The sequence below is a fragment of the Petromyzon marinus genome (genome assembly GCF_048934315.1).
Source record: "Petromyzon marinus isolate PM22_M1 ecotype Great Lakes invasive population chromosome 70 unlocalized genomic scaffold, UKy_Petmar_22M1.pri1.0 chr70_unloc.1, whole genome shotgun sequence".
NCBI classification, from domain to species: domain Eukaryota; kingdom Metazoa; phylum Chordata; class Hyperoartia; order Petromyzontiformes; family Petromyzontidae; genus Petromyzon; species Petromyzon marinus.
Window position 1 is genome coordinate 1614734 of NW_027422603.1, and position 12652 is coordinate 1627385.

The following is a 12652-nucleotide window of genomic DNA, read 5'->3' on the forward strand; positions in this document are numbered from 1 at the left end:
GCCCTCTTCATTTTAAGCGAATATTTAGTCACTATATGAGTTTATTTATACTTATAATATTAGGGTTTTCCCCTTTTTTTCTGGCAACAAAACTAAAACCTTTTTACAAGGAATCATGTCTGCATTAACCAAAATACCTGCAGTCAAAATGCAAACAGAAAACATTCTATGATAATATATGCATTGTCCTTGAAACTGATTGGTCCACACCAAGGGACAGCTTTCTTTTGAGCCTCGACCCAATTGGTGCTCGACCAGATGACGCCAAAAGGCGTACTTATGTATACTTGTTATAATTTCATTCAATCAATGATTAGCCACATCTTGAGCGAGTCCTCGATAGTATAGTGGTTAGTATCCCCGCCTGTCACGCGGGAGACCGGGGTTCAATTCCCCGTCGGGGAGAACAGTTCTTTTAATAATGTTTTGGCCACTGCATCTCCTTATTGTTATTACTATTTAAAACAACTTGCTGTTGAATTTAATCACTGAATTTTCACCAGACGTAAAGCAACCTGCTGCTCTCAAATACTGAACTTTTAAAGATTAATCCTTTTTCATTTCAAGCGTTTGTTTACTGAGTACATGAGGTTTTTTATACTTGTTATAATTTCATTCAATCAAGAATCAGTCACATCTTGAGCGAGTCCTCGATAGTATAGTGGTTAGTATCCCCGCCTGTCACGCGGGAGACCGGGGTTCAATTCCCCGTCGGGGAGAACGGTTCTTTTAATAATGTTTTGGCCACTGCATCTCCTTATTGTTATTACTATTTAAAACAACTTGCTGTTGAATTTAATCACTGAATTTTCACCAGACGTAAAGCAACCTGCTGCTCTCAAATACTGAACTTTTAAAGATTAATCCTTTTTCATTTCAAGCGTTTGTTTACTGAGTACATGAGGTTTTTTATACTTGTTATAATTTCATTCAATCAAGAATTAGCCACATCTTGAGCGAGTCCTCGATAATATAGTGGTTAGTATCTGCGCCTGTCACGCGGGAGAGTGGGGTTCAATTCCCCATCGGGAAGCACTACTCTTTCAATAATGTTTTGGCCACTGGCTATCATAGTTATGACTATTTAAAATGACTTGCTGTGGACTTTATTCACTGAATTTTCACCAAACTTAAAACAACGTACTGCTCTCAAAAGCTGAACTTTTTAAGATAAAACCCTCTTCATTTCAAGCTATTACTTACTCACTATATGAGTTTATTTACACTTGGTATTATTTCATTCAATCAAGAATTAGCCACATTTTGAGCGAGTCCTCGATAGTATAGTGGTTAGTATCCCCGCCTGTCACGCGGGAGACCGGGGTTCAATTCCCCGTCGGGGAGAACGGTTCTTTTAATAATGTTTTGGCCACTGCATCTCCTTATTGTTATTACTATTTAAAACAACTTGCTGTTGAATTTAATCACTGAATTTTCACCAGACGTAAAGCAACCTGCTGCTCTCAAATACTGAACTTTTAAAGATTAATCCTTTTTCATTTCAAGCGTTTGTTTACTGAGTACATGAGGTTTTTTATACTTGTTATAATTTCATTCAATCAAGAATTAGCCACATCTTGAGCGAGTCCTCGATAATATAGTGGTTAGTATCTGCGCCTGTCACGCGGGAGAGTGGGGTTCAATTCCCCATCGGGAAGCACTACTCTTTCAATAATGTTTTGGCCACTGGCTATCATAGTTATGACTATTTAAAATGACTTGCTGTGGACTTTATTCACTGAATTTTCACCAAACTTAAAACAACGTACTGCTCTCAAAAGCTGAACTTTTTAAGATAAAACCCTCTTCATTTCAAGCTATTACTTACTCACTATATGAGTTTATTTACACTTGGTATTATTTCATTCAATCAAGAATTAGCCACATTTTGAGCGAGTCCTCGATAGTATAGTGGTTAGTATCCCCGCCTGTCACGCGGGAGACCGGGGTTCAATTCCCCGTCGGGGGGAACAGTTCTTTTAATAATGTTTTGGCCACTACATCTCCTTATTGTTATCACTATTTAAAAGGACTTGCTGTTGAATTTAATCATTGAATTTTCACCAGACGTAAAGCAACCTGCTGCTCTCAAATACTGAACTTTTAAAGATTAATCCTTTTTCATTTCAAGCGTTTATTTACTGAGTACATGAGGTTTTTATACTTGTTATAATTTCATTCAATCAAGAATTAGCCACATCTTGAGCGAGTCCTCGATAATATAGTGGTTAGTATCTGCGCCTGTCACGCGGGAGACCGGGGTTCATTTCCCTGTCGGGGAGAACGACTCTTTTAACAACGCTTTGGCCACAGGATCTCCCTATTGTTCTGACTATTTAAAAGGACTTGCTGTTGACTTTAATCACTGATTTTTCACCAAACGTTAAGCAACCTGCTGCTCTCAAAGACTGAACTTTTACAGATGAAGCCCTCTTCATTTTAAGCGAATATTTAGTCACTATATGAGTTTATTTATACTTATAATATTAGGGTTTTCCCCTTTTTTTCTGGCAACAAAACTAAAACCTTTTTACAAGGAATCATGTCTGCATTAACCAAAATACCTGCAGTCAAAATGCAAACAGAAAACATTCTATGATAATATATGCATTGTCCTTGAAACTGATTGGTCCACACCAAGGGACAGCTTTCTTTTGAGCCTCGACCCAATTGGTGCTCGACCAGATGACGCCAAAAGGCGTACTTATGTATACTTGTTATAATTTCATTCAATCAATGATTAGCCACATCTTGAGCGAGTCCTCGATAGTATAGTGGTTAGTATCCCCGCCTGTCACGCGGGAGACCGGGGTTCAATTCCCCGTCGGGGAGAACGGTTCTTTTAATAATGTTTTGGCCACTGCATCTCCTTATTGTTATTACTATTTAAAACAACTTGCTGTTGAATTTAATCACTGAATTTTCACCAGACGTAAAGCAACCTGCTGCTCTCAAATACTGAACTTTTAAAGATTAATCCTTTTTCATTTCAAGCGTTTGTTTACTGAGTACATGAGGTTTTTTATACTTGTTATAATTTCATTCAATCAAGAATCAGTCACATCTTGAGCGAGTCCTCGATAGTATAGTGGTTAGTATCCCCGCCTGTCACGCGGGAGACCGGGGTTCAATTCCCCGTCGGGGAGAACGGTTCTTTTAATAATGTTTTGGCCACTGCATCTCCTTATTGTTATTACTATTTAAAACAACTTGCTGTTGAATTTAATCACTGAATTTTCACCAGACGTAAAGCAACCTGCTGCTCTCAAATACTGAACTTTTAAAGATTAATCCTTTTTCATTTCAAGCGTTTGTTTACTGAGTACATGAGGTTTTTTATACTTGTTATAATTTCATTCAATCAAGAATTAGCCACATCTTGAGCGAGTCCTCGATAATATAGTGGTTAGTATCTGCGCCTGTCACGCGGGAGAGTGGGGTTCAATTCCCCATCGGGAAGCACTACTCTTTCAATAATGTTTTGGCCACTGGCTATCATAGTTATGACTATTTAAAATGACTTGCTGTGGACTTTATTCACTGAATTTTCACCAAACTTAAAACAACGTACTGCTCTCAAAAGCTGAACTTTTTAAGATAAAACCCTCTTCATTTCAAGCTATTACTTACTCACTATATGAGTTTATTTACACTTGGTATTATTTCATTCAATCAAGAATTAGCCACATTTTGAGCGAGTCCTCGATAGTATAGTGGTTAGTATCCCCGCCTGTCACGCGGGAGACCGGGGTTCAATTCCCCGTCGGGGGGAACAGTTCTTTTAATAATGTTTTGGCCACTACATCTCCTTATTGTTATCACTATTTAAAAGGACTTGCTGTTGAATTTAATCATTGAATTTTCACCAGACGTAAAGCAACCTGCTGCTCTCAAATACTGAACTTTTAAAGATTAATCCTTTTTCATTTCAAGCGTTTATTTACTGAGTACATGAGGTTTTTATACTTGTTATAATTTCATTCAATCAAGAATTAGCCACATCTTGAGCGAGTCCTCGATAATATAGTGGTTAGTATCTGCGCCTGTCACGCGGGAGACCGGGGTTCATTTCCCTGTCGGGGAGAACGACTCTTTTAACAACGCTTTGGCCACAGGATCTCCCTATTGTTCTGACTATTTAAAAGGACTTGCTGTTGACTTTAATCACTGATTTTTCACCAAACGTTAAGCAACCTGCTGCTCTCAAAGACTGAACTTTTACAGATGAAGCCCTCTTCATTTTAAGCGAATATTTAGTCACTATATGAGTTTATTTATACTTATAATATTAGGGTTTTCCCCTTTTTTTCTGGCAACAAAACTAAAACCTTTTTACAAGGAATCATGTCTGCATTAACCAAAATACCTGCAGTCAAAATGCAAACAGAAAACATTCTATGATAATATATGCATTGTCCTTGAAACTGATTGGTCCACACCAAGGGACAGCTTTCTTTTGAGCCTCGACCCAATTGGTGCTCGACCAGATGACGCCAAAAGGCGTACTTATGTATACTTGTTATAATTTCATTCAATCAATGATTAGCCACATCTTGAGCGAGTCCTCGATAGTATAGTGGTTAGTATCCCCGCCTGTCACGCGGGAGACCGGGGTTCAATTCCCCGTCGGGGAGAACGGTTCTTTTAATAATGTTTTGGCCACTGCATCTCCTTATTGTTATTACTATTTAAAACAACTTTCTGTTGACATTAATCATTGATTTTTCACCAAACGTAAAGCAACCTACTGCTCTCAAAGACTGAACTTTTAAAGATTAATCCTTTCTCCTTTCAAGCGTTTATTTACTGAGTACATGAGGTTTTTTATACTTGTTATAATTGCATTCAATCCAGAATCAGTCACATCCTGAGCGCGTCCGCGATAATATCGTGGTTAGTATCCTCGCCTGTCACGCGGGAGACCAGGGTTCAATTCCCCGTCGGGGAGAACGGTTCTTTTAATAATGTTTTGGCCACTGCATCTCCTTATTGTTATTACTATTTAAAACAACTTTCTGTTGACATTAATCTTTGATTTTTCACCAAACGTAAAGCAACCTACTGCTCTCAAAGACTGAACTTTTAAAGATTAATCCTTTCTCCTTTCAAGCGTTTATTTACTGAGTACATGAGGTTTTTTATACTTGTTATAATTTCATTCAATCAAGAATCAGTGACATCCTGAGCGAGTCCGCGATAATATAGTGGTTAGTATCCTCGCCTGTCACGCGGGAGACAAGGGTTCAATTACCCATCGGGGAGAACGACTCTTTTAATGATGTTTTGGCCACTGGCTATCATTGTTATGACTATTTAAAATGACTTGCTGTTGACGTCACTTACCGAATTTTTACCAAATGTAAAGCAACGTGCTGCTCTCAAAGGATGAACTTTTTAAGATAAAGCCCTCTTCATTTCAAGATATTACTTACTCACTATATGAGTTTAATTACACTTGTTATAATTTCATTCAAGCAAGAATTAGCCACATCTTGAGCGAGTCCTCGATAATATAGTGGTTAGTATCCCCGCCTGTCACGCGGGAGACCGGGGTTCAATTCCCCGTCGGGGAGAACGGTTCTTTTAATAATGTTTTGGCCACTGCATCTCCTTATTGTTATTACTATTTAAAACAACTTTCTGTTGACATTAATCATTGATTTTTCACCAAACGTAAAGCAACCTACTGCTCTCAAAGACTGAACTTTTAAAGATTAATCCTTTCTCCTTTCAAGCGTTTATTTACTGAGTACATGAGGTTTTTTATACTTGTTATAATTTCATTCAATCAAGAATCAGTCACATCTTGAGCGAGTCCTCGATAGTATAGTGGTTAGTATCCCCGCCTGTCACGCGGGAGACCGGGGTTCAATTCCCCGTCGGGGAGAACAGTTCTTTTAATAATGTTTTGGCCACTGCATCTCCTTATTGTTATTACTATTTAAAACAACTTGCTGTTGAATTTAATCACTGAATTTTCACCAGACGTAAAGCAACCTGCTGCTCTCAAATACTGAACTTTTAAAGATTAATCCTTTTTCATTTCAAGCGTTTGTTTACTGAGTACATGAGGTTTTTTATACTTGTTATAATTTCATTCAATCAAGAATCAGTCACATCTTGAGAGAGTCCTCGATAGTATAGTGGTTAGTATCCCCGCCTGTCACGCGGGAGACCGGGGTTCAATTCCCCGTCGGGGAGAACGGTTCTTTTAATAATGTTTTGGCCACTGCATCTCCTTATTGTTATTACTATTTAAAACAACTTGCTGTTGAATTTAATCACTGAATTTTCACCAGACGTAAAGCAACCTGCTGCTCTCAAATACTGAACTTTTAAAGATTAATCCTTTTTCATTTCAAGCGTTTGTTTACTGAGTACATGAGGTTTTTTATACTTGTTATAATTTCATTCAATCAAGAATCAGTCACATCTTGAGCGAGTCCTCGATAGTATAGTGGTTAGTATCCCCGCCTGTCACGCGGGAGACCGGGGTTCAATTCCCCGTCGGGGAGAACGGTTCTTTTAATAATGTTTTGGCCACTGCATCTCCTTATTGTTATTACTATTTAAAACAACTTGCTGTTGAATTTAATCACTGAATTTTCACCAGACGTAAAGCAACCTGCTGCTCTCAAATACTGAACTTTTAAAGATTAATCCTTTTTCATTTCAAGCGTTTGTTTACTGAGTACATGAGGTTTTTTATACTTGTTATAATTTCATTCAATCAAGAATTAGCCACATCTTGAGCGAGTCCTCGATAATATAGTGGTTAGTATCTGCGCCTGTCACGCGGGAGAGTGGGGTTCAATTCCCCATCGGGAAGCACTACTCTTTCAATAATGTTTTGGCCACTGGCTATCATAGTTATGACTATTTAAAATGACTTGCTGTGGACTTTATTCACTGAATTTTCACCAAACTTAAAACAACGTACTGCTCTCAAAAGCTGAACTTTTTAAGATAAAACCCTCTTCATTTCAAGCTATTACTTACTCACTATATGAGTTTATTTACACTTGGTATTATTTCATTCAATCAAGAATTAGCCACATTTTGAGCGAGTCCTCGATAGTATAGTGGTTAGTATCCCCGCCTGTCACGCGGGAGACCGGGGTTCAATTCCCCGTCGGGGGGAACAGTTCTTTTAATAATGTTTTGGCCACTACATCTCCTTATTGTTATCACTATTTAAAAGGACTTGCTGTTGAATTTAATCATTGAATTTTCACCAGACGTAAAGCAACCTGCTGCTCTCAAATACTGAACTTTTAAAGATTAATCCTTTTTCATTTCAAGCGTTTATTTACTGAGTACATGAGGTTTTTATACTTGTTATAATTTCATTCAATCAAGAATTAGCCACATCTTGAGCGAGTCCTCGATAATATAGTGGTTAGTATCTGCGCCTGTCACGCGGGAGACCGGGGTTCATTTCCCTGTCGGGGAGAACGACTCTTTTAACAACGCTTTGGCCACAGGATCTCCCTATTGTTCTGACTATTTAAAAGGACTTGCTGTTGACTTTAATCACTGATTTTTCACCAAACGTTAAGCAACCTGCTGCTCTCAAAGACTGAACTTTTACAGATGAAGCCCTCTTCATTTTAAGCGAATATTTAGTCACTATATGAGTTTATTTATACTTATAATATTAGGGTTTTCCCCTTTTTTTCTGGCAACAAAACTAAAACCTTTTTACAAGGAATCATGTCTGCATTAACCAAAATACCTGCAGTCAAAATGCAAACAGAAAACATTCTATGATAATATATGCATTGTCCTTGAAACTGATTGGTCCACACCAAGGGACAGCTTTCTTTTGAGCCTCGACCCAATTGGTGCTCGACCAGATGACGCCAAAAGGCGTACTTATGTATACTTGTTATAATTTCATTCAATCAATGATTAGCCACATCTTGAGCGAGTCCTCGATAGTATAGTGGTTAGTATCCCCGCCTGTCACGCGGGAGACCGGGGTTCAATTCCCCGTCGGGGAGAACGGTTTTTTTAATAATGTTTTGGCCACTGCATCTCCTTATTGTTATTACTATTTAAAACAACTTTCTGTTGACATTAATCATTGATTTTTCACCAAACGTAAAGCAACCTACTGCTCTCAAAGACTGAACTTTTAAAGATTAATCCTTTCTCCTTTCAAGCGTTTATTTACTGAGTACATGAGGTTTTTTATACTTGTTATAATTGCATTCAATCCAGAATCAGTCACATCCTGAGCGCGTCCGCGATAATATCGTGGTTAGTATCCTCGCCTGTCACGCGGGAGACCAGGGTTCAATTCCCCGTCGGGGAGAACGGTTCTTTTAATAATGTTTTGGCCACTGCATCTCCTTATTGTTATTACTATTTAAAACAACTTTCTGTTGACATTAATCTTTGATTTTTCACCAAACGTAAAGCAACCTACTGCTCTCAAAGACTGAACTTTTAAAGATTAATCCTTTCTCCTTTCAAGCGTTTATTTACTGAGTACATGAGGTTTTTTATACTTGTTATAATTTCATTCAATCAAGAATCAGTGACATCCTGAGCGAGTCCGCGATAATATAGTGGTTAGTATCCTCGCCTGTCACGCGGGAGACAAGGGTTCAATTACCCATCGGGGAGAACGACTCTTTTAATGATGTTTTGGCCACTGGCTATCATTGTTATGACTATTTAAAATGACTTGCTGTTGACGTCACTTACCGAATTTTTACCAAATGTAAAGCAACGTGCTGCTCTCAAAGGATGAACTTTTTAAGATAAAGCCCTCTTCATTTCAAGATATTACTTACTCACTATATGAGTTTAATTACACTTGTTATAATTTCATTCAAGCAAGAATTAGCCACATCTTGAGCGAGTCCTCGATAATATAGTGGTTAGTATCTGCGCCTGTCACGCGGGAGACCGGGGTTCATTTCCCCGTCGGGGAGAACGACTCTTTTAAGAACGCTTTGGCCACAGGATCTCCCTATTGTTCTGACTATTTAAAAGGACTTGCTGTTGAATTTAATCACTGATTTTTCACCAGACGTAAAGCAACCTGCTGCTCTCAAAGACTGAACTTTTAAAGATTAATCCTTCTTCTTTTCAAGCGTTTATATACTGAGTAAATGAGTTTTTTTATACTTGTTAAAATTTCATTCAATCAAGAATCAGTCACATCCTGAGCGAGTCTGCGATAATATAGTGGTTTGTATCCCCGCCTGTCAGGCGGGAGAGTGGGGTTCAATTCCCCTTCGGGAAGCACTACTCTTTTAATAATGTTTTGGCCACTAGCTATCATTGTTATGACTATTTAAAAGGACATGCTGTTGACTTTATTCACTGAATTTTCACCAAACTTAAAACAACGTACTGCTCTCAAAAGCTGAACTTTTTAAGATAAAACCCTCTTCATTTCAAGCTATTACTTACTCACTATATGAGTTTATTTACACTTGGTATTATTTCTTTCAATCAAGAATTAGCCACATCTTGAGCGAGTCCTCGATAGTATAGTGGTTAGTATCCCCGCCTGTCACGCGGGAGACCGGGGTTCAATTCCCCGTCGGGGGGAACAGTTCTTTTAATAATGTTTTGGCCACTACATCTCCTTATTGTTATCACTATTTAAAAGGACTTGCTGTTGAATTTAATCACTGAATTATCACCAGACGTAAAGCAACCTGCTGCTCCCAAAGACTGAACTTTTAAAGATTAATCCTTCTTCTTTTCAAGCGTTTATTTACTGAGTACATGAGGTTTTTTATACTTGTTATAATTTCATTCAATCAAGAATCAGTGACATCCTGAGCGAGTCCGCGATAATATAGTGGTTAGTATCCTCGCCTGTCACGCGGGAGACCAGGGTTCAATTACCCATCGGGGAGAACGACTCTTTTAATGATGTTTTGGCCACTGGCTATCATTGTTATGACTATTTAAAATGACTTTCTGTAGACGTCACTTACCGAATTTTTACCAAATGTAAAGCAACGTGCTGCTCTCAAAGGATGAACTTTTTAAGATAAAGCCCTCTTCATTTCAAGATATTACTTACTCACTATATGAGTTTAATTACACTTGTTATAATTTCATTCAAGCAAGAATTAGCCACATCTTGAGCGAGTCCTCGATAATATAGTGGTTAGTATCTGCGCCTGTCACGCGGGAGACCGGGGTTCATTTCCCCGTCGGGGAGAACGACTCTTTTAAGAACGCTTTGGCCACAGGATCTCCCTATTGTTCTGACTAATTTTCTGACAAATCTGTATTGTTCTGACAAATCAGTCAGAAAATCAGTCAAAAATCAGTGATTAAAGTCAACAGCAAGTTGTTTTAAATAGTAATAACAATAAAGAGATGCAATGACCAAAGCATTATTAAAAGAACCGTTCTCCCCGACGGGGAATTGAACCCCGGTCTCCCGCGTGACAGGCGGGGATACTAACCACTATACTATCGAGGACTCGCGCAAGATGTGGCTAATTCTTGATTGAATGAAATTATAACATGTATAAAACAACTCATATAGTGAGTAAGTAATCTCTTGAAATGAAGAGGGCTTCATCTTAAAAAGTTCAGCCTTTGAGGGCAGCACGTTGCTTTACATTTGGTAAAAAAATCGGTAAGTGACGTCAACAGCAAGTCCTTTTAAATAGTCATAACAATGATAGCCAGTGGCCAAAACATCATTAAAAGAGTCGTTCTCCCCGATGTGTAATTGAACCCTGGTCTCCCGCGTGACAGGCGGGGATACTTATCACGGTATTATCGCGGACTCGCTCAGGATGTGACTGATTCTTGATTGAATGAAATTATAACAAGTATAAAAAAACCTCATATACTCAGTAAATAAACGCTTGAAAAGAAGAAGGATTAATCTTTAAAAGTTCAGTCTTTGGGAGCAGCAGGTTGCTTTACGTCTGGTGATAATTCAGTGATTAAATTCAACAGCAAGTCCTTTTAAATAGTGATAACAATAAGGAGATATAGTAGCCAAAAGATTACTAAAAGAACTGTTCTCCCCGACGGGGAATTGAACCCCGGTCTCCCGCGTGACAGGCGGGGATACTAACCACTATACTATCGAGGACTCGCTCAAAATGTGATTGATTCTTGATTGAATGAAATAATAGTAAGTGTAAATAAACTCATATAGTGAGTAACTAATCTAATGAAATGAAGAGGGTTTTATCTTAAAAAGTTCAGCCTTTGGTAGCAGCACGTTGCTTTACATTTGGTAAAAATTCGGTAAGTGACGTCAACAGCAAGTCCTTTTAAATAGTCATAACAATGATAGCCAGTGGCCAAAACATCATTAAAAGAGTCGTTCTCCCCGATGGGTAATTGAACCCTGGTCTCCCGCGTGACAGGCGCGGATACTAACCACGATATTATCGCGGACGCGCTCAGGATGTGACTGATTCTTGATTGAATGAAATTATAACAAGTATAAAAAACCTCATATACTCAGTAAATAAACGCTTGAAAAGAAGAAGGATTAATCTTTAAAAGTTCAGTCTTTGGGAGCAGCAGGTTGCTTTACGTCTGGTGATAATTCAGTGATTAAATTCAACAGCAAGTCCTTTTAAATAGTGATAACAATAAGGAGATATAGTAGCCAAAAGATTACTAAAAGAACTGTTCTCCCCGACGGGGAATTGAACCCCGGTCTCCCGCGTGACAGGCGGGGATACTAACCACTATACTATCGAGGACTCGCTCAAAATGTGATTGATTCTTGATTGAATGAAATAATAGTAAGTGTAAATAAACTCATATAGTGAGTAACTAATCTAATGAAATGAAGAGGGCTTCATCTTTAAAATTTCAGTCTTTGAGAGCAGCAGAAACTTAACGTTTGGTGAAAAATCAGTGACTAAAGTCAACAGCAAGTCCTTTTAAACAGTAATAACAATAGGGAGATCCTGTGGCCAAAACATTATTAAAGGAACTGTTCTCCCCGACGGGCAATTGAACCCCGGTCTCCCGCGTGACAGGCGGGGATACTAACCACTATATTATCGAGGACTCGCTCTGGATGTGCTAATTCTTGATTGAATGAAATTATAACAAGTATAAAAAACCTCATGTACTCAGTAAATAAACGCTTGAAATGAAGAGGGCTTCATCTTTAAAAGTTCAGTCTTTGAGAGCAGCAGGTTGCTTAACGTTTGGTGAAAAATCAGTGATTAAAGTCAACAGCAAGTTGTTTTAAATAGTAATAACAATAAAGAGATGCAATGACCAAAGCATTATTAAAAGAACCGTTCTCCCCGACGGGGAATTGAACCCCGGTCTCCCGCGTGACAGGCGGGGATACTAACCACTATACTATCGAGGACTCGCGCAAGATGTGGCTAATTCTTGATTGAATGAAATTATAACAAGTATAAAAAACTCATGTACTCAGTATATAAACGCTTGAAATGAAGAAGGATTAATCTTAAAAAGTTCAGCCTTTGGGAGCAGGACGTTGCTTTACTTTTGGTAAAAATTCAGTAAGTGAAGTCAACAGCAAGTCCTTTTAAATAGTCATAACAATGATAGCCAGTGGCCAAAACATTATTAAAAGAGTAGTGCTTCCCGAAGGGGAATTGAACTCCACTCTCCCGCGTGACAGGCGGGGATACTAACCACGATATTATCGCGGACTCGC

The 12652-nt window shown here is 38.5% G+C and overlaps 19 non-coding genes across 19 annotated transcripts; 15 read left to right on the top strand and 4 right to left on the bottom strand.

The window, feature by feature from the left end:
• The first annotated feature begins 333 nt into the window (after positions 1-333).
• TRNAD-GUC (transfer RNA aspartic acid (anticodon GUC)) lies at positions 334-405 on the top strand. The gene has a single exon. It is a non-coding gene; the product is annotated as a tRNA-Asp (tRNA).
• Positions 406-647: 242 nt separating this feature from the next.
• On the top strand, positions 648-719 carry TRNAD-GUC (transfer RNA aspartic acid (anticodon GUC)). The gene has a single exon. It is a non-coding gene; the product is annotated as a tRNA-Asp (tRNA).
• A 553-nt stretch (positions 720-1272) lies between these two features.
• Positions 1273-1344, top strand: TRNAD-GUC (transfer RNA aspartic acid (anticodon GUC)). The gene has a single exon. It is a non-coding gene; the product is annotated as a tRNA-Asp (tRNA).
• A 553-nt stretch (positions 1345-1897) lies between these two features.
• Positions 1898-1971, top strand: TRNAD-GUC (transfer RNA aspartic acid (anticodon GUC)). Its single transcript has one exon. It is a non-coding gene; the product is annotated as a tRNA-Asp (tRNA).
• A 789-nt stretch (positions 1972-2760) lies between these two features.
• On the top strand, positions 2761-2832 carry TRNAD-GUC (transfer RNA aspartic acid (anticodon GUC)). Its single transcript has one exon. It is a non-coding gene; the product is annotated as a tRNA-Asp (tRNA).
• Positions 2833-3074: 242 nt separating this feature from the next.
• TRNAD-GUC (transfer RNA aspartic acid (anticodon GUC)) lies at positions 3075-3146 on the top strand. Its single transcript has one exon. It is a non-coding gene; the product is annotated as a tRNA-Asp (tRNA).
• Positions 3147-3699: 553 nt separating this feature from the next.
• Positions 3700-3773, top strand: TRNAD-GUC (transfer RNA aspartic acid (anticodon GUC)). Its single transcript has one exon. It is a non-coding gene; the product is annotated as a tRNA-Asp (tRNA).
• Positions 3774-4562: 789 nt separating this feature from the next.
• On the top strand, positions 4563-4634 carry TRNAD-GUC (transfer RNA aspartic acid (anticodon GUC)). The gene has a single exon. It is a non-coding gene; the product is annotated as a tRNA-Asp (tRNA).
• Positions 4635-5501: 867 nt separating this feature from the next.
• TRNAD-GUC (transfer RNA aspartic acid (anticodon GUC)) lies at positions 5502-5573 on the top strand. The gene has a single exon. It is a non-coding gene; the product is annotated as a tRNA-Asp (tRNA).
• Positions 5574-5815: 242 nt separating this feature from the next.
• On the top strand, positions 5816-5887 carry TRNAD-GUC (transfer RNA aspartic acid (anticodon GUC)). Its single transcript has one exon. It is a non-coding gene; the product is annotated as a tRNA-Asp (tRNA).
• A 242-nt stretch (positions 5888-6129) lies between these two features.
• TRNAD-GUC (transfer RNA aspartic acid (anticodon GUC)) lies at positions 6130-6201 on the top strand. Its single transcript has one exon. It is a non-coding gene; the product is annotated as a tRNA-Asp (tRNA).
• A 242-nt stretch (positions 6202-6443) lies between these two features.
• TRNAD-GUC (transfer RNA aspartic acid (anticodon GUC)) lies at positions 6444-6515 on the top strand. The gene has a single exon. It is a non-coding gene; the product is annotated as a tRNA-Asp (tRNA).
• A 553-nt stretch (positions 6516-7068) lies between these two features.
• TRNAD-GUC (transfer RNA aspartic acid (anticodon GUC)) lies at positions 7069-7142 on the top strand. Its single transcript has one exon. It is a non-coding gene; the product is annotated as a tRNA-Asp (tRNA).
• A 789-nt stretch (positions 7143-7931) lies between these two features.
• On the top strand, positions 7932-8003 carry TRNAD-GUC (transfer RNA aspartic acid (anticodon GUC)). The gene has a single exon. It is a non-coding gene; the product is annotated as a tRNA-Asp (tRNA).
• A 1492-nt stretch (positions 8004-9495) lies between these two features.
• Positions 9496-9569, top strand: TRNAD-GUC (transfer RNA aspartic acid (anticodon GUC)). Its single transcript has one exon. It is a non-coding gene; the product is annotated as a tRNA-Asp (tRNA).
• An 818-nt stretch (positions 9570-10387) lies between these two features.
• Positions 10388-10459, bottom strand: TRNAD-GUC (transfer RNA aspartic acid (anticodon GUC)). Its single transcript has one exon. It is a non-coding gene; the product is annotated as a tRNA-Asp (tRNA).
• Positions 10460-11014: 555 nt separating this feature from the next.
• On the bottom strand, positions 11015-11086 carry TRNAD-GUC (transfer RNA aspartic acid (anticodon GUC)). Its single transcript has one exon. It is a non-coding gene; the product is annotated as a tRNA-Asp (tRNA).
• Positions 11087-11639: 553 nt separating this feature from the next.
• TRNAD-GUC (transfer RNA aspartic acid (anticodon GUC)) lies at positions 11640-11711 on the bottom strand. Its single transcript has one exon. It is a non-coding gene; the product is annotated as a tRNA-Asp (tRNA).
• Positions 11712-12265: 554 nt separating this feature from the next.
• Positions 12266-12337, bottom strand: TRNAD-GUC (transfer RNA aspartic acid (anticodon GUC)). The gene has a single exon. It is a non-coding gene; the product is annotated as a tRNA-Asp (tRNA).
• Positions 12338-12652: the final 315 nt, after the last annotated feature.